At 43.6% G+C, this 18,339-nt stretch overlaps 1 long non-coding RNA gene across 1 annotated transcript in view; it reads left to right on the top strand.

Annotated features, from left to right (window-relative positions):
- The first annotated feature begins 2,531 nt into the window (after nucleotides 1-2,531).
- Nucleotides 2,532-18,339, top strand: part of LOC130684136 (uncharacterized) — a 60,193-nt gene continuing 44,385 nt past the window's right edge. The window contains exons 1-2 of the long non-coding RNA XR_008998300.1: nucleotides 2,532-2,735; nucleotides 14,395-14,657. This is a non-coding gene — a long non-coding RNA (uncharacterized LOC130684136). The remainder of the gene's footprint in view (nucleotides 2,736-14,394; nucleotides 14,658-18,339) is intronic.

Genomic DNA, 18,339 nt, shown 5'->3' on the forward strand with positions numbered 1-18,339 from the left:
GAATATGTCAGTAATATTTGTCCAAACACGTCGAATGTACAACACCAAGAGTGAACCCCAATGTAGACAGACTATGGACTTTGGGTGAATATGAACTGTCAGTGTAGGTTCATTGATTGTAACAAATGCGCCACTCTAGGGGGATGTTGATAGTTGGGAGACTGTGATGGGAGGGCAGCGAGTATATGGGAAATCTCTGTACCCTCTGTTCAGTTTTGCTGTGAACCTAAATAGCTCTTAAAAGTACATTTATTTTTTAAAAATAATTTTTCAGTGGTTTTTGGTTCATCACCCACCTCGCTGCCCTCTAAATAAGGTGGTATTATCTTTCCAAACTCTGTAAGAAGATTCATGACCCATTTGGGAGTCACTTAATGCTTTTGAGAATCAAATGAAAGGATGGAACCTGTTCACATAAAACAAAGCATTAATACACACACACACATTTTATTTGTACTAGCAGGGATTCCCAGGAAACCTACAAACTCATGTTGAGAAGCACAGCCTAGATAAACACATTAATCCTCCCTCAAGCATGCCCACCCCCTGCCCCTGCCCTTCCGCTGGTCTCTTTTAAAATTCTTAAGAAAGAGACAATACCTAAGAAAATTGTTTGGTTGGAGGCAAAGTAATTAAGGCACAATTTTACTTCTCCTTGGTATTTATAAACATTCACCTTAATTAAAATGCTTATTATAAGACCAGAATGTGGGGGCTGCCAGGAGTCAGGATGAGACAGAAAACCTGTCGGGATTATGAAATTCTTTGCTTGCTGGATCTGAGATTCTTAGAGAAGTGACCCTCTGCCTTGGGCAGCTTAAAAAGATTCTATCTGGCATCAGATGTGGATTTGTTGTTTTTCTACTTTGAAGTCAGCTCTCACTGTAAGCTATGTTACTGTGTGTTATTCAACAAAGATTCTTTCCCTATAATTCTACCTTGGGTACTTAGGTTAAATCAATTAAGAAACATCCTGTGATGGGTGGTTTTATGTGTTAGTGTGGCTGGGCTGCAGTGCCCAGTTACTTAATCAAACACTAATCTAGACATAGCTGTGATATTATTTGGTAGGAGTGGTTAACAGCTACAGTCAGTTGGCTTTAAGTAAAGGAGATCATCCTCAGTAAAGTGGATGGGCCCCATCCAATGAGTTGAGAGGCCTTAGGATCAAGGAACTGAGGTTTTCCAGAGAAGAAGAAATTCTGCCTTGCGATTGTAGCATCAACTCCTGCCTGACTAAGCAGATCTACAAATTTTGGATTTGACAGACACCAAAATTGCATAAACCTCTGTTTAAAAATAATTCTCTTTAGATAGATGATTAAACAGATAGGTAGACAGATAGGTATAGAAAGATCCATCCATCTGTATGTGTCTCCTATTGGATCCATCCATCTATCTACCCATCCCTCTGTGTGTCCATTCTCCACCCCAGGACTTTCCTATCAGTCCTTCAAGTTCCAAAGCCAGAAGTTCCCTCTGGGTCTCATGATACGATTAGTGGCCTGGCTGGGCCATGCTTATTGAAGTCCAAATGCTTAATACCAGGGAAGGCACACACTAAGTCTTATGGCTTTCATGGTGTAGGGCTTAAGGTTTATGGACACTTAAATAAGTCTGTCTAGAGTTCAAATCCTGGTTTGGTCTTTTACTTTTTTTTTTTTAACTGACCTATATATGCAAGTCACACGATATCTTTTCTCCCACAGTTGTAGTGCTGACTTAGGGTGGGTTTGCTTGACTTGCCAATACAATAGTGGTTTTGGTTTCTCCACCACAGTTGAGTTTAAAGTTAGTAAAATGTGAATGTCTTGGTCTTAATACTCTTGGTGGCTACAGTTTGATTCTGATCTGCAAACTTGTTTTATGTTGCACAACTCACTGTAAGAATAAGACAGAAAAGAACCCAAACCCAGCTCAGGCACTGGCCCTACAGCCACCACCAGCTCTGGGGTCTTCCTTCCCCTGACCGGCCTCACCAGATGTTGTTTGCCTGTGTCTGAGAATGATGGATGGGGGCTGACCTCACACTTCACTGGAGCTTATTAAGGGAAGAGAGTGTTCGGACCTGGTTTCCTGGGGGCAGAGGGAGGAGGAGAGTGGGGTGGTAGAGGTCATAAAACATGAAAACGAGGGGCCCAGGCCTTTCCCTGCAGTGTTTGTCCAGCTGACACCCACCGGCCCCCCATCGAATGGTGTCCGGTGCCGAGGCCTCCCTTTTCCTCCAGCCCTTGCTTGCTTGCCCTGGTCCGTTACCTCTGGCCTCTCCTAGAAATGGCCTGGAGAACATCTGGAAAAACAGTGCTGGGCTGCCCCAGCCAGTGATAGAAGCCTGTGGAGTCTGTTTAATATTTAAGTTCTGATTTTATCTTGTTTATAAAATCCATATGGACAGCGAAGAGAAAGGGGAGTAAGCGCTGGGGGCAAATGATTTTGGGCCGCCGCTAGGGCAGTTTCGTTCGGGCTTCTCCCGCCTCTCTCCTGGCCTGGGGCTCGGCTCCGCCTCTGCGCCCAGTGCCTCCTCAGCTCAGCCGGCCTGCTTGTTTGAGAGCAGCTCACGTGAAGCACTTTACAGACGAGGAAGCTGAAACTCACGGCTTAAACTCCAGTACTGGGATTGCTACCGATTCCATCAAGCAAGCTGGTCCTCTCCCACCAACTGAAGAGACGGTGAGAGTATGTGACCTGGGCTGGGCCCTGAAGTCCTGGTCCAGATCTCTGCCGCCTGCTCGTGTGTAAGTGACCCTGGATGCCTTCATTCCCTTCTCCACGTCTCGGCATTATCACCCAGAAAGTCGAGGTGATGCCTCAAGGATTGTTTGCAAGGGTCTGGTACATAGTGAGGCTCGCAGACGGGAGCCATTTGGTGCTGTTCCGGGACTCTGAACAAGCACCGCACTTCCCTTCCGGGCATCACCCTCCCTGCCTTACAGGGTTGTTGGAGAATTGATTGCAACGAGACTTTTAGCAAAAGGTTAGTTCACTCAATTCCACATGTAAAATATGGTCTTGGGAGGTTTCCATCTACATGTGATTTCCCTCAAGGGAATCTGCTTACAGCAGGTTGGACACTTGGCCTGGTGGAAAGTACAATATCTGTCCCATTTTTCAAACTCCGTGGAAGATCTGCTGTGGCAAATCTGACCAAATGCGTTACAGCCCCAGTGATCAGAAAGGGTTTCTCAGCATCATTATGAATCTCTCGGGCTGGGGAAGAAAATCACTCCCTCTTGTTAAGAACGGGAGGTGGTATTTAACAAAGATTGCTGGATTGGAAATCAGAACATCTGTTCCTGGCCTGGTTCTGCCACTAATTTTCTGTGGGATCTGGGGCCAGTCACCTCACCTCACCAGATCTCAGCCTCTTTGTGAGAAAAATGGGGACTGCATGAATTTCACGGCCCTGCTCAGCTCTGCAGGATGTGATTTTAGGTTTTGGAAGGAGACAAAAATGCCTGGGCCAGGCCCTTGGCTCGCCCCTCAGGACTGCAGGGGCCTCTTCTTGTTCTCCTGCTCTGCCAGCCCTCTGCCCGAGGACTTCCTACCGTGGGGAGAATGAAGCCAAGATGGACACTATTTAGTTTGGTGGTTATGAGCCCAGAGCTTGGTTCTGTCCTCTTCTAGCTCTGTGGCCTTGGACAAGTTCCTTGACCTCTCTGTGCCTCAGTTTCCTCAAGAGTAAGATAGGAAAATGAAAGGACCCACCTGCTAAAGTACTTAGAGGATGAAAGGGCATAACACACATTAGAGTGCCCATTGCAGAGTAAGTGCTGGAACAATGTGTTATTAAGGAATCTGTAAGAGATGGAGGCCATGGTATTTGGCCTCTCTTCCTGTGAGTCCTCCTGAGAACTCAACATTAGGACGTTTAGATCTGTAGTTTCTGGTTTTCAAAGGTGCATTCAGCCTACACACTGTTGGCACGATCCTGGACAGGGGATGGGAGCCTTAGTCACTTGCGTTAACCTGTTGTCTGACTACAGGGGGCCCAGTTCTAAAGAACAGCCATTAGAGACTGGCGGAGTAGGGGCCCTTTCAGGCTTTCCATCCTGCCTGCATGTCCCTATCTCCTCCCTTTGTCCTTGTAGCCCTGTGAGTGCTTTTGTCTGAGCAGAGGGGTCTGGCCTCTACTGGGAAGTGGTTGCTCTCCTGCATGGCAGTAATTTAATACTGCACCAGAACCAGGGCTTTGTGGGCCCAGAAGGGCTGCTTTAGCCTGGCAGGGGGACCTGGGGTAGGAGGCTGCTCCACATCTGAGCATTTCAAGCATGGCTTTGTCTCTAATAAGCAACCTGGTGGCTGCTGGACTCCTGCATGCATTTGAGTGACAAGGCAGCAAAGTGGGCTGCTGCCAGAGAGAAGATTGCTTGGCTGTCCCTCTGTCGGCGAGTAAAGGAGCTGTGAGGTGGTGTTTTGGTCTGCCTGGGCTGCCATAACAAAGTACCATGCACAGAGCTGAAGCAGCAGAAATGGGTTGGCTCACAGCTCTGGAGGCTGGAGGGCTGAAGTCAAGGTGCCGGCGGGGTTGCTTCCTCCAGAGGGCTGTGGGAGAGAACCTGTTCTAGGTCTCTCTCCCAGCTTCTGCTGGCTTCCTGGCCTCATGGGTGCTCCTTGGGGTGTAGATATATCACCCCGATCTCTGCCTTCATCTTGACATGACTTTCTCCGTGTGTGTGTGTGTGTGTGTAAGTTTCCCCCTTTTATAGGACATTACTCATGTTGGATTGGGACCACCTTACACCTTAGGTCATCTGCAATGACCCTATTTCCAAATGTGGTCACATTCTGAGGTTCTGGGGCTTAGGACTTCAACGTATGAATTTTGGCAGGACAGAAACAGTTCAACCCCCTAACAGTTGGTTTTTCCATAGGGAGGGGGCAGTGCTGTGTCCACCTAAGCCTGTGTTTCAAAGCTCATGGGAGACCACCCTCAGTTTTTCCTAGGCCTCTGCATGGAAAGGAGCTTGCGGGTGAGGGCGATCTGTTCCCGGGTGACTGGTTACCTCTCCGGCACCCATGCTGGGAACTGCCATTCCGAGTTTGAATACCACCAGCAAGAGGAACTAATTGCTACCTTTCTCCTCCTTAGGCAGGTCCTTATTAGAGCAGAAATCTTTCCCAGTAGTTCCAACCAGTTTATCCTGTTTCTCTCCTTTGGATCCCAAACTGCAGATTGAGCACCTTCCGTTTGGGCCTTCTGAATCCCAATGGCTCACATTTACTGAGCATGTGCTTGGAACCATTCTAAGCACTTCACACATATCTTTCTAACAATCTTATTAAACAGGTGCTGTTATTGTGCCCATTCTACCGAAAAGGAAGCTGAAGCACAGAAAGTTCAGAAGCTTGCTCAGAGTAGCACAGCAGGAATGGAGCAGACCAGCATTAAGCCCAGAGCTCATGCTCTTACTTCAATGCCAGGCATCCAGCAGGCCCACTAGCTTCCCAGCAGGTTAGCTCAGCTTTGAGACTTGTTCTACCCAGAAGGCATTGACCCCTGCCCGTGGGGGCTCATGAACTGTATGATACCCTTTGAGCAGAGAAGATGCCCACAGACAGGAAATTCCTCTCACAAATGCCCTTCAGAATGGGCATTTTCCTGCCCACTGGGCTGCCGCTGGGGAGTCCTTTGCCATAAGATGGCAGAAGGGGAGAGTCTTGAAGCGACTGAGAAGAGAAACTGAGGAAGAGGAACAGGGAACAGGTAAGTGGGAGGAGAGGAAAGAACAGAGAAAGGGGGCCTGGGGAGGTGTCTTCCGGAAGGCTCCTGCAGGCTGCTCACGGTGGCAAGGAGCAGGATGGGTGGTGCAGGGGCGCCAGCAGCAGGAGGAGGCAGAGGGCGCTGCCGTGGCCCACAGAGGGGGCTGCCTTCATGTGCAGGAGACCTTACAGAGCAACGTGGGAAAGGCCCAAATAAAAATATACAGAAGATGCCAGTAAGCAATTCACAGGAGACCAACCAAATTTATAATAAGCATACAATATACAGACAAACTTACTGGGAAAGTCCACTGTAAACCCCCTGAAGAACGGGACGGGCAGGCAGAGGCCAAGTCACAGAGGGAAGCAAGCCAAGGCAGGGAGGGCAGACCCCTCCTGTCTGCCCTGCCGCCCGCACTGCACCCGTCCCGGGTCCTGCCCTGCTTGGTCCTCCTCCAGCTCCGCACACTCCACACCCAGAGCCCTGCGGGGCCAGTGTGATGGGCATCTGCTGAACGCCTCAGCCCAGTGCCTGGTTTCTCACTTGAGGTCGCTGCAGCTGGACAGAGTTGGGGGAGGGGAATAAAGGGGGAAATGTTAGTTGAGGCCAAGCAGGAAAAAAAAGTCAATATTAGCTTTGCAGCCATCTAAATTTGCATTTAAATTTAAGTAAATTTGCATTACACTAAATTTGCTTTAAACTAAAATATTAGATCATTTGCAAGGTCCCTCTAGAAGTGATATATCATTTGTTCTTCCACGGTTCCACGGAAGGCAAGCAGTTTGAAAGATTTTTTTTAAGCAAGGATAAAAAAAGAATATAATATGAGAGAATACAAGGCTAAAAAAACCTTTTTCTAGAAAAACAACAATAATCTATTTATAATGTATGTACATAGATATGAAAAAAATCTTTTCAGGAAAAGTAGTAGTGACGTAAACAACTGTCCCTCTGAGAGCTGGGTTGGCTCCGCGAGGGGAGGGAAGGTGGCTTGTATGCTTCTGGCTCACCAAGAGCTGGGCCGGCTGGGATCACCGAGGCTGCCCCGCCCACCGTTACATTTCTCCTGGGGAAGAGACTGGGGTCCAAGTGGTAACTGATGTTTACTGAGGATTCCTATCTCCCGGTCATTTGCATGAACTAACCCAGTTCTCTAGTAGCTCTGCATGGAGATACTAGTGTCCCCCCTTTAGAGAGGCAGGAGCTGAGATGCTGAAAATAACTCAGGTGCTACAGAGCTGGGCCTTGCTCCTTCTGTACCAGCAGCACAGGCCTCCAGATAGAACTTTTGGGGGCCTCTCCTCCAGCCAGGCGGCAGTGCTCCTGCGGGCTTGGGCTGAGCCTGGCTGCATTCTGGAAGGTAACACGGACTTGGATGGCAAACCGGTGGTGGGAGCATGAAAGAGGAGGCAGAGGGCAGGCAGGAGGGCCGGGGCTGCCTCAGGGAGTGCCCCAGCTGTCCCTGCTGTGGCTATAGGCCCCCAGGAGGGGGCTTGGGGGCAATCTTCATGAGGCCTCCCTGAATGGTTGGGGAGGCCTCAGAGGCCATCCAGCTTCATGGACCAAATGCAGCCAAGGGCCGTTTTCTCTCAGCTCCTGTTTGCTTTCTAGATTTCCAGCTCTTGGGTGTGTGGCCTGCCTTGAGCCATCACCTCCACTGTTAACCCCCTGGGAAGCTCTCTGGCCCCCCAAGGAAACGGTCACTCCCACAGGGCTGCATTTAGGCCTCCATGACCTCCCTTCCAGACAGCATTATAATTCACTCACATCTTCCCTTTCCCACGGGGCTGTGGGCTCCTTGTGATGTCCCCCAAATGTTGATTGGATTTTGTACCCCCATCTCTGAGCCTCATATCCCAATAACGCAGTACAGGAGGAATGGGCAGGCCTGGAACTGATGGCAAAAGGAGGTGCCGGGACAGAGTGAGCAGCACAGGTTGGCAAAAAGGCTCTGGCGTTCCTGCTGTGGGGCACGTGGTGGGCTCAGAGCAGCAGCCTGAGGGCCCTGGGGCTAACCCTGGTGAGGACACTGGCTTTCTCCTTGACACTGAGCACCGGGCAGGTGCTCCACTCCTCTGGCCTTGGCTCTCTCATCTTTCACAAGGGATGAGCACCCCCAGGCCTTCAGGATGGCCGAGAAAGAGGGCAGATGCCTGACAATGAAAATGTCTTAGAATCTATGACATTTTACAGCACTAGCCACACTGCCTAATTATTGGGAGACAGGACCAGGGGTATGGAGCTTGCTGACCTATTTTCCTTTAATTAAATAGTTAACTTACACTCTGCCTTGCTCCAGAAAACATTAAAACCAGGTGGCTAAAAATTTCCACTAACGTATTCCGTTATTACAAAAGTTAAGTCATTTTCATTGCAGAAAAATTAAAAAACACAGATTAAAAAAAAACCTCACTGAAAACACTGCCATCATCTCCCCCATTCCCACACACAGCTAAACATTGTATACGTCTTGGTATTTATTCTTCTGAGCTTTTCTTTTCTGTGCATAAATATACTTTTAAATATTTACTTGACAAAAAATAGGATCTTACCTGATTATTGTTCTTGAACTTGGTTTTTTATCTGACAAATTATGAGTATCTTATACTGTCAATAAATATAAACTTGTGATTATAAATTTTAGTGGCTCCCAGTATTCTAAGACTGTGCCAGATATTTTAAAAGAATCATTAATTATTTCATGTATTGTTTTTTTCTAGTCTGTCATTACAAGTATGGATAGTACATTGAACATCTATACAGAGTGTGACTTGAGATCTAACCACAACTGAAACAGGGAAAAGATCATAGTTTCTCCCACCCCATTCCCTTGTCTAATTCAAATTAGAAAATAAAAACAATAGCAAGCCATAAAGGAGGGTAAACAATATTCTGGTTTGTTGTGATGACTACTCCAGTCCTCTTCTGAAACACCAAATAAATAATTCTTAGAGAAAAAAAAGGTTTCCTTGGTTTGCTGATGCTTAAACATGTGTTTATCTCTTTGGGCTTTGATGCCATCATTTCTTAGAATGACTCCCCCAAAAGGAGATTGCTGGGCCAAAGGATACACATCCTTGTAAGATTTTGAAGATATATTGCCATATGGTCTTCTAGAAACGACATATCAGTTTATAGTTTTTGGAGATGACTATTGCTCTGTACCTTCTTTGCTAATCTATTAGGCAAAAAGTGGCTTGTCTTTGTTTTCATATACATTCTAGTGAACTAAGAGTTTGAGCACTTTTTTAATATGTTAATTGGCTATTTGCATTTTTTGTAATAGTTCTTATTCTATCCCATTTATTTTATACTGAACTGTTTGTTCTTATTGTCTGTCAAATTACTTTGTATTTTAAGTATATTAAGACCTCTGTTTGTCATATATGTTACAGTAATATTCCCAGATGAAGTTTTACCTTTCATTTCTTTTTACCTTAAAAGAGTAAAATACCTTTACTACTCATTTTTTCCATATGTTACTTTATTGGTTTTTCCTTTAGTGTTATGCTTAGAAAGTTTTTTTTACTACAAGTTGACCTGAAATTTTACCTTTTTCCTTCCAGAACTTTTAGATTAAAAAAAAATACATACAGGCCTACCTTGGAGATATTGTGGGTTCCTTCCCAGACCACTGCAATAAAGTGAATATTGAAATAAAGTGAATCAAATGAGTTTTTAGGTTTCCCTCAGTGCACATAAAAGTGATGTTTACGCTATACTGTAGTCTGTTACATGCACAATAGCATTATGTCTAAATACACAATGTACATACTTAATTTAAAAAGTCTTTATTGCTAAAAAATGTTAACCATCATCTGAGCTTTCAGTGAGTCCTAATCTTTTTGCTGGTAGAGGATCTTGCTTCGATGTTGATGGCTGCTGACTGCCGTACATTTTAAAAGAATCACTTATTGTGGCTGTTGCTGAAGGTTAGCAGTGGTTTTAAAGTCTGGATGGTTGTGGCAGTTTGTTAATATAAGACAACAATGAAGTTTGCAGCATCGATGGACTCTTCCTCTCATGACTGACTTCTCTGCAGCATGCAGCGCTGTTTGATAGAATTTTACCCATAGTAGAACTTCTTTTGAAATTGGAGTCAATCCTCTCAAATCCTCTGGTTGCTTTACCAACTAAGTTTATGTAATATTCTAAATCCTCTGTTTTCATTTTAACAATCTTCACAGCATCTCCACCAGGAGCAGACTCCATCTCAATAACCCACTTTCTCTGCTCATCCTTAAGCTCCACTGGAGTCTTGAGCCCCTTAACATCATCCATGAGAGTGGAATCAACTCTTCCAAACTCCTGTTCATGCTGGTATTTTTTACCTCTTCCCATGAATCATGAATGTTCCTAATGGCATCTAGAATACTGAACCCTTCCCAGAAGGTTTTCAATTACTTTGCCCAGATCCACCAGAGAATGGATCTGTCTATGGCAGCTATAGCCTCATGAAATGTATTTCTTAAATAATAAGACGTGAAAGTCAAAATGACTATTTAATCCATGGGCTGCAGAATGGATATTGTGTTAGCAGGCATGAAAACAACATGAATCTCATTGTACATCTCCATCAGAGCTCTTGGGTGACCAGGTGCATTGCCAGTGAACAGTCATATTTTGAAAACAATTTTTTTTTCTCAACAGTAGGTCTCAATAGGATCTTAAAACATTCAGCTAATCTTGTTGTGCTGTCATCCAGGTTTGTTGTTCCATTTATAGAGCACAGGCAGAGTTGGTTTAGCATAATTTTTAAGGGCCTTAGGAATTTTGGAATGGTAAATGAGCGTTGGTGTCAACTTAAAGTCACCAGCTGCATTTGCCCCTAACAAGAGTCAGCCTGTCCTTTGAAGCTTTGCAGCCAGGCATTGACTTTTCCTCCCTAGGTATGAAAGTCCTTGATGGCATCTTCTCCCAAGAGAAAACTGTTTCACCTATACTGAAAATCTGTTGTTTGCTACAGCCACCTTCTTGAATTACCTTAGCTAGATCTTCAGGACAAGGAACTGCAGCTTCTCCACCAGCACTTGCTGCTCCACCTGCACTTTTATGTTCTAGAGATGGCCTCATTCCTTAAACCTCATGAACCAAACACTGCCAGCTTCTAACTTTTCTTCTGCAACTTCCTCATCTCTCTCAGCCCTCATAGAATTGAAGAGAGTTAGAGCCTTGCTCTGGATTAGACTTTGACTTAAGGGAACGTGGTGGCTGGTTTGACCTTCTGTCCAGACCACTCAAACTTTCTCCATATCAGCAATAAGGCTGTTTTGCTTTCTTATCATTCATATGTTCACTGGATGGCACTTCTCATTCCCTTCAAGAACTTTCCTTTGCCTTCACAGCTTGGCTAACTATTTGGCACAAGAGGCCCAGCTTTCCACCTTCCTCAACTTTCAACATGCCTTTCTCACTAAGCTCAATCGTTTCTAGCTTTCGATTTAAAGTGAGAGACATGTGGCTCTTCCTTTCACTTGAACACTTAGAGGCCATTGTAGGGTTATTACTTAGCCAAATTTCAATGTTATTGTGTCTCAGAGAATAGGGAGGCCCAAGAGAGGGACAGAGGTGAGGGGACGTAGGTCCATGGGGCAGTCAGAGCACACACATTTATTGACTATGACTGCCATCTTATATGGGTGCAGTTCATGGTGCCCCAAAAGAGTTATAATAGTATCATCAAAGATCACTGATCACAGATCACCATAACAAATATAATAATAATGAAGAAGTTTAAAATATTGTGAGAATTGCCAAAATGTGACACACACAATGTGAGCAAATGCTGTTGGAAAAATGACACCGATAGACTTTGCTCAATGCAGGGTTCCCACAAACCTTCAGTTTGTAAAAAATGCAGTATCTGTGTGACACAATCAAGCAAAGTGCAATAAAATGAGTTGTGCCTGTAATCCATACATGAATGGTTAGCATGGTGCTCTGAGAAAAGGAGCTTGATTTTTTCCAAATGGCTAGCGAATCACTTCAGAATCACGTATTCAACTGACATCATCCTTCCCCACTTGATTGAAACACCCTCCTCCTCATCTCCTAATTACTTACACAGAGTTAGGGCTGTTTCTATACTATTTATTCTGTTCCTTATCTGTTTGTTCCTAAGATAGCATCATTCTGTTTATATTTTTGTCACTTTAAAAATATGTTTTAATATCTGGTAAAAAAAATGTCCTTCCTCCTCCTTTTTTTTTTTAACTGACCAGTTTCACACATTCAGCCCAACCAACTTTAAAATCATTGTCAAGTTCCAAAAATAACTTAATTAAGGTAGAGACTGACATGCTAATGGATATTTGTAGTTCATTTGTGATGAATAAACGTATTTACCCTATTAAACTCTCAAACTCATTTCTATTTATGAAATGGGTTTTTAAAAGTGTATTCAAAGTTTGTAGTTTTCTGATTCTAGATCCTGTACAATTCTTTCTTCCTCAGCATTTTATATTTTTGTTGCTCTTTCTTTTCTTTATGTTTTAACAACTGCTCAAATGTCACAAGTCCACTTGTTTACCTTCTCCGTGAGGGCAGGGTTTGGGTCTGCTGACCATTTGATATAATTTTTTCCCTGACTAATGTCAAAGCTGAGAATTCTGGTGGAAGTTCTTCAGAAACTCAAATCTGTTGGAAGCTTCTAGGAATTCATAAAACACTTTTTTAGAATCTCTCAGCACCCATAGGTATAATAAAGCAAAACAGCTACCCTGGACATACTTCATCTGTTACTCTCCACAGGTGGTCTGCACACAATTTTCTCTTCAGCTTTTCCATAAAGGAAGATCGGACACCCCAGCTCCACTCTACGATGTCCAGACCAAAAGTCCTGGATGGTCTGTTTCACACTTCAGTGCATCCACCACACCTAACCCACCAATGGGTACAAAATTAGGATTCATAATATAAACACCTAACTTGGAGAACAGATTCTATTCAATGGTTCTCAACCCTGGCTGAGTATTAGAGTCAGCTAGGGGTTTGAAATCCTACTGATAGCTGGGCCCTCCTCTTGGAGATGCTGATTGATTCAGTGGTTCTGGGATTGAACATCGATGTATTTTAACCCCCTAGCCCACCTCACCCCAGGGTACTGTGATGTACAGCCAGGATTCAAACCACTGCTTTAAAAAACACCCAACATATTTGTCAAAGTCTTATTTACAAGCAGCAGAAACAAACTAATGATGATTTGTGCAGGAAAGAAATTTATCTAAATAAATGATATAAATATATAAATAAATATGTGACAAGACTGTCACCTGACCAGTGTAAATATAGACTGGTCAGATGACAACACTGTTGTCCACTGTGGGGCACATATACCCGGGGAGGTTCAGGTTCTAAGTGACTGTTTTTAAGAAAAAACAAAACAAAACAAAAGCATAAACAAAAAATTAGGCACAAAGTACATTTAGAATGAGGAAAAAACATCCCACAAAAATTAAATGTCTTAAAAGCTGACAAATACAATAAACATCACAAAGTTTAGAAATGTTAAAGAATATTCTACTATTTTAATTATTCACCTGAGCCACCTCTTCAATACCTTTCTCCATCTCATTTTTTGGTTGTGTAAGAATATGGTTATAAAATGTAACTTTCTAACATTTTCTATGGAAAGAATTGATAAAATTCAGTCTTTCTTTTAATATGGCTGACCCCAAACAGATTTTAAGCAGCCTTTTAAATATAGAAGAGTTTTAGGTTTACAGAAAAGTTTGTGAAGGTAGTACAAAGAGGCCCCTATACCCCTTGCCCATTTTCTCCTCTGTACGTTTGTTACAACTAACGAACCAATACTGATGCGTCGCAGTCAACTAAACTCTAGACTCTACTTGAATTTCATTAGTTTTTCCCTAGTCTCCTATTTTGGTTCTGGGATATCATCCAGGGTAACACGTTACCTTTGGTCATCACGTGTTCTTAGGTTCCTCGGGACTGTGGCACTTTCTCAGACTTTCCCTGTTTTTGGTGACCTTGAGAGTTGGGAGGAGTACTGGCCAGCTGAGCTGTAGAATATCCCTCGATCTGGCTTTGTCTTATGGTTTTCTCATGGTAAGCTTGGAATTATTGGCTTGGGGGAAGAAGACCACACAGGTAAAACCTGGTTGAGACTCAAATTTGTTTTCTATTATTTATAATTTAGAAGAGTTTATTCCAGCTTCATACCCATTATCAGCAATGTTGTAGAGCTATTGAGTTAGTGTCAGACTTGGGAAAACCTGTATCAAATTTCATTTGTGATACCAAGATTTAGAAGGGTTTTCCATAGACTAGTTTCTGGTGCTGTGCATTTTGAATCTTGTTTCTCCTCCACGTTCCACGTGACTTCAGGGCCTGGCTCTGAGGACGTATCCATATTGCAATACAAATTCTAGCCCTGCAAAGTCATGTCATGAGGCTTGGTGAGCTGACACAGTGGGCAGTAGAAATGTTTCTGGCAGCCACTCTGACCCCAGGGTGGCTAGCAAAGACTATAGATGTAATTATGAACCATTTAATGGGTCACACTAAACCCAAACTAAATATACCCTAACCTAGCTTCCCCTTAGCTTGTTCCCCAAAATGCTGCAGTCTCTCCAACATCATATGATACAGAGAGAAGTGTGACAAATGGATAGTTGGAGTGGAAGGAGACAGTGGTCTTAACTAATTGCAGTTATATTGTCTTGCTTTTGCAGATGTTATGGAAACATGTGAACACATGGCCAGAACCCCCTTCCAGTCCTTGGAAGGGACCCATTCAAGTGAGAAACTCTGGAGTTTGAGAATGATTAGATTCACTGTTACTCTGGCTCTGCAAATGCCTCAGTGTGTACTGTTAACCAAACCTGTTGGCCCAGGACCCAAGAAACTGCAGTTTGAACCACTAAGCCCCACGCTTTCTGGAAATGAAACATAGCTGCTGCTGCGCTAGAGAAGATTCTGCTCTCTCCTTGCTTTGGTATGTCACCATCTTCCAGCTAAAAGCCTGGGGAGGCTGTTTTTTGTTTTGTCTTATTTTTTTTTTATGTTTTAAAATTGAAGTATAGTTGATATACAATATTATGTTGGTTTCCAGTATACAACGTAGTGATCCAACAATTATCTACATTATTAAATCCTTACCTTGAAGAGCATAGTTACTGTCAACAAAGATGTTCCAGAACTATTGACTTGACTATATTCTCTGTGCTGTACCTTCATCCCTGTGACTAATTTATATTACAACTGAGATTTTGTGCCTCTTTATCCCCTTCTCCTATTTCATCCCCCACCCAAAACCTCCCCCATGGTAACCACCAGACACTTCTCAGGGTCCTTGAGTCTACTGCTGTTTTGTTCATTTTGTCTCATTTTCTTTCTAGATTCCACATATAAGTGAAATCATATGGTACTTGTCTTTGTCCACCTGGCTTATTTCGCTGAGTGTAATGCCCTCTAGGTCCATCCGTGTTTTCACAAATGGCAAGATTTCTTTCCCTCTGTGGCTGAATAATAGTCCATTGTGTATATGTACCATATTTTCTTTATCCATTCATCTGCTGATGGACACTTTGATTGCTTCCATATCTTGGCTATCATAAATAATGTGGCAATAAACATAGGGGTGCATTTATCTTTTCCAATCAGAGATTTTGTTTCGTTCAGGTAAATTCCCAGAAGTGGAATTACTGGGTCACATGGTATTTCTAGTTTTCTGAGGAACCTCCATACTGGTTTCCATAGTGGCTGCACCAATTTACATTCCCACCAACAGTGAAGGTGGGTTTCCTTTTCTCGGGGAGGGTGTTTTTGATGGGCTGAGCCTAGAAGATTTGTTGTGTCTCTTGCTGCAGGGAAGGTGGGAATGAATCTGTTAATTTGAGTTTATAGAGAAGGGACAAGCTCTGACTTCCAGCACAGGATCTCCCAAACCAAAAAGGAAGGTTCATTGCTTGTATTTGCATAAAGATACATGAAATGATACAAAAAGAACTAATAAAAATGGTCACCTATAGGGAGAGGGTAGATGTGAGAAGATAAAGGCCATGACTTAATGTGGATATTTTCATATCATTTAAAGTTTTAAAACCTGTGCATATATTATCTAGTCAAAAGTAAATGTTTAAAAGGGTAATATAATCATATTACCAAATGTCATAAATCTAGGTAATGCCTTTCTTTAATTAACATTCTTGGCAAGGATTAACATACAGCACTACAAAGTCCACCACATTTCAGTCCGCGTTATTTAATGCCACCAAATCCATCAGGCCAATTTGTTGTCCTCTTTTTTTGCCTACTTTGGCATCCTCCCAAATGACTAATTTTCACAATAGCACCATGAATTGGCAATGATTACTGTCATTAGGGAGAGGAGAAATGGTGTGGGTTTCCCATGCAGTGCAATATAATATGACTTGGTTTCTTGTTGGGAGATTTTGGAACACAAAGGAGCCCTGTCAGAACCAAACACCATATTGGGTCTGTAGGGAGAATGAACCAGCAAAATGATTCTGAAGGTTTGCTTATTCTCCGAGATGAATCCTTAGGGCTTGTAAACTTGTGTGTGTGGGGGGGAAATCACCATTTAAGGGGAGCAGTGGAAGTTTCCAGTACTATCCTCTGAGGCAATCTGTGTCCATCAGGAAGACCAGGATTCCTCTCTGAGCAGAGAAAGTTCTTGGTGGGGAAGACAAGGAGGACCCAGCCAGGATGATATTCAAAATATTTAACAACTTGTATGGGACGAACCCAGCCAGTCACAATGGACTCCAGCTGTTATTTCAGTACCAGGGGCACTGCTGGTTTTCTCAGCCTCACCCCTGATCATCTACACCTTGGCCCCCAGGCCTTGCAGAGCTCCTCCACCACTCTGAAACCCATGGAATCTGGTAAGAGGAGATGAGAGACAACTACATCCTCACTAACTGCCTTTCATGGGGCAGCCAGACATCCCCGTCACATAATCACATAGACCCTAAACAAATTAGACAATGTGTACTTTGCACTTAGCGGTTGTTGAATAAATATGTTTGCCTAAGGGTTCAATGTAAGCTCCTTAACAGTAACCTTTATAGTGATGTCTCTGGAGCTTAATCCTTTGCCAGAGACATGGAAGGTATTTGATAAATATTAAATATAGATTGATTTAATGAATGTGTTGGTTATAGGCTCTGCTAACCTCTTTATATAAGGATCTTCCACCTGATTTTCATCTTAGAGACACTCAATGCTCAGTAATCCCATTTCAATCCAATATGACCTAATCTAAAAATTGGGGGAAGAGCTACATTCTGAACTAGAGTCTTCTCCCAGAAGGACGGGTCCTGGGAACAGATCCTGCTACTCATGAGCTTGTGAAGAATGTTCTTGAGGAAGCTTGGATTCACCTGGAGCCACTACTGTTTCCAACCCCAAGGAGAAAGGAAGCTCGTCCTCTTTGGATGCCATTTGGAGCCTATTGTCTGCTCCCACATGCAGGCCCTGTGCCTGTCCATCAGCGCAGATGGAGTGTCAGTTATTCTGGATATAATTATCTGCTAGGCAACCAGGTCAAGCTATATATATAGCTTGGAAACTTTCAGGTGTCTAGACTAGTCATCATAACCAATGTGATTTCAAATACCTATTTGGTTGGAATTTTTTTAGAAGTTTCTTCAGTTGGACCACTCCAGTCCTGGAGTTTTTAAATGAGAGAGACCCATCCGAGCATCATAGGATAAGCCCCCAATAAGAACAAGCTGTTTGTACCTGGCCCTGTGTAGGACCCCTTTCTTCAAGCCTACTCCTTTCCCCTATCCAGACTTTAGGGCTTGATTTCCTGTTATAATCCTGAGATTGCCCCTTGGATACAAAGCAGTTAAGTTTCCGTCTGATTCTCTGCCACTGATTTGATCCTTTCATCTGGGGACAGGTCCCCTTGATCAACAATAACACTTGTGTGCAGTACAAGACTTATCTTATTTTCAAGAAAGGGTTAGCCTTTGCCCTCAGATCCTGGTAGATGACCTTGAAGTCTATGGAATTTCCTGCCTGGTAAGAAGGCCTTTGTTTACCTGGGGACCTTGGGCCATGCTAGAGAGTCTTTGCTAGCAATGCAATGTCTTATGGGGGCCTTGGGCCATATGGTGTCAACTTGACATCTGGAAGGAATGGAGACAAATCTCATCCATGCAGGTGGTCAGCTGTCTCATGACTGCCTGACTATAGCCTTGTCTGCATGACTGAGCCCCAGTAAAAACTCTGAACACCAAGGCTTGAGCTTCTTGGGTTAATAATACTTGTTGCTTATACTACATAATTTGTATCATAGAGAAATAGGTGTTTTCAGTACAACTCACATATAATGATTACTGGACCCAGCCCTATATACCTCTTTCCTTGGCTGATTTTAATCTGTATCCTTTCACTGTGATAAACTGTAAGTACATGCATATAACTTTTCTGAGTTCTGCAAGTGCTTCTAGCAAGTTTTTGAACCAGAGGGTGGTCAGGGACTCTCAAATTTGCAGTTGGTGTCAGCATGAGAGTGATCATGGAGATCCCCAACTTGTTAGTGGCAGAAATGAGGGAGGCCTGGGGGACACTGTACTTTGCAACCTGAATAAAAGCAGAACTCCGGCATTAACCCACCCTGGCCAGAACTCCTGTAAGAGGAAGCA

The sequence above is a fragment of the Manis pentadactyla genome, chromosome 1 (assembly GCF_030020395.1).
Source record: "Manis pentadactyla isolate mManPen7 chromosome 1, mManPen7.hap1, whole genome shotgun sequence".
Taxonomy (NCBI): Eukaryota; Metazoa; Chordata; class Mammalia; order Pholidota; family Manidae; genus Manis; species Manis pentadactyla.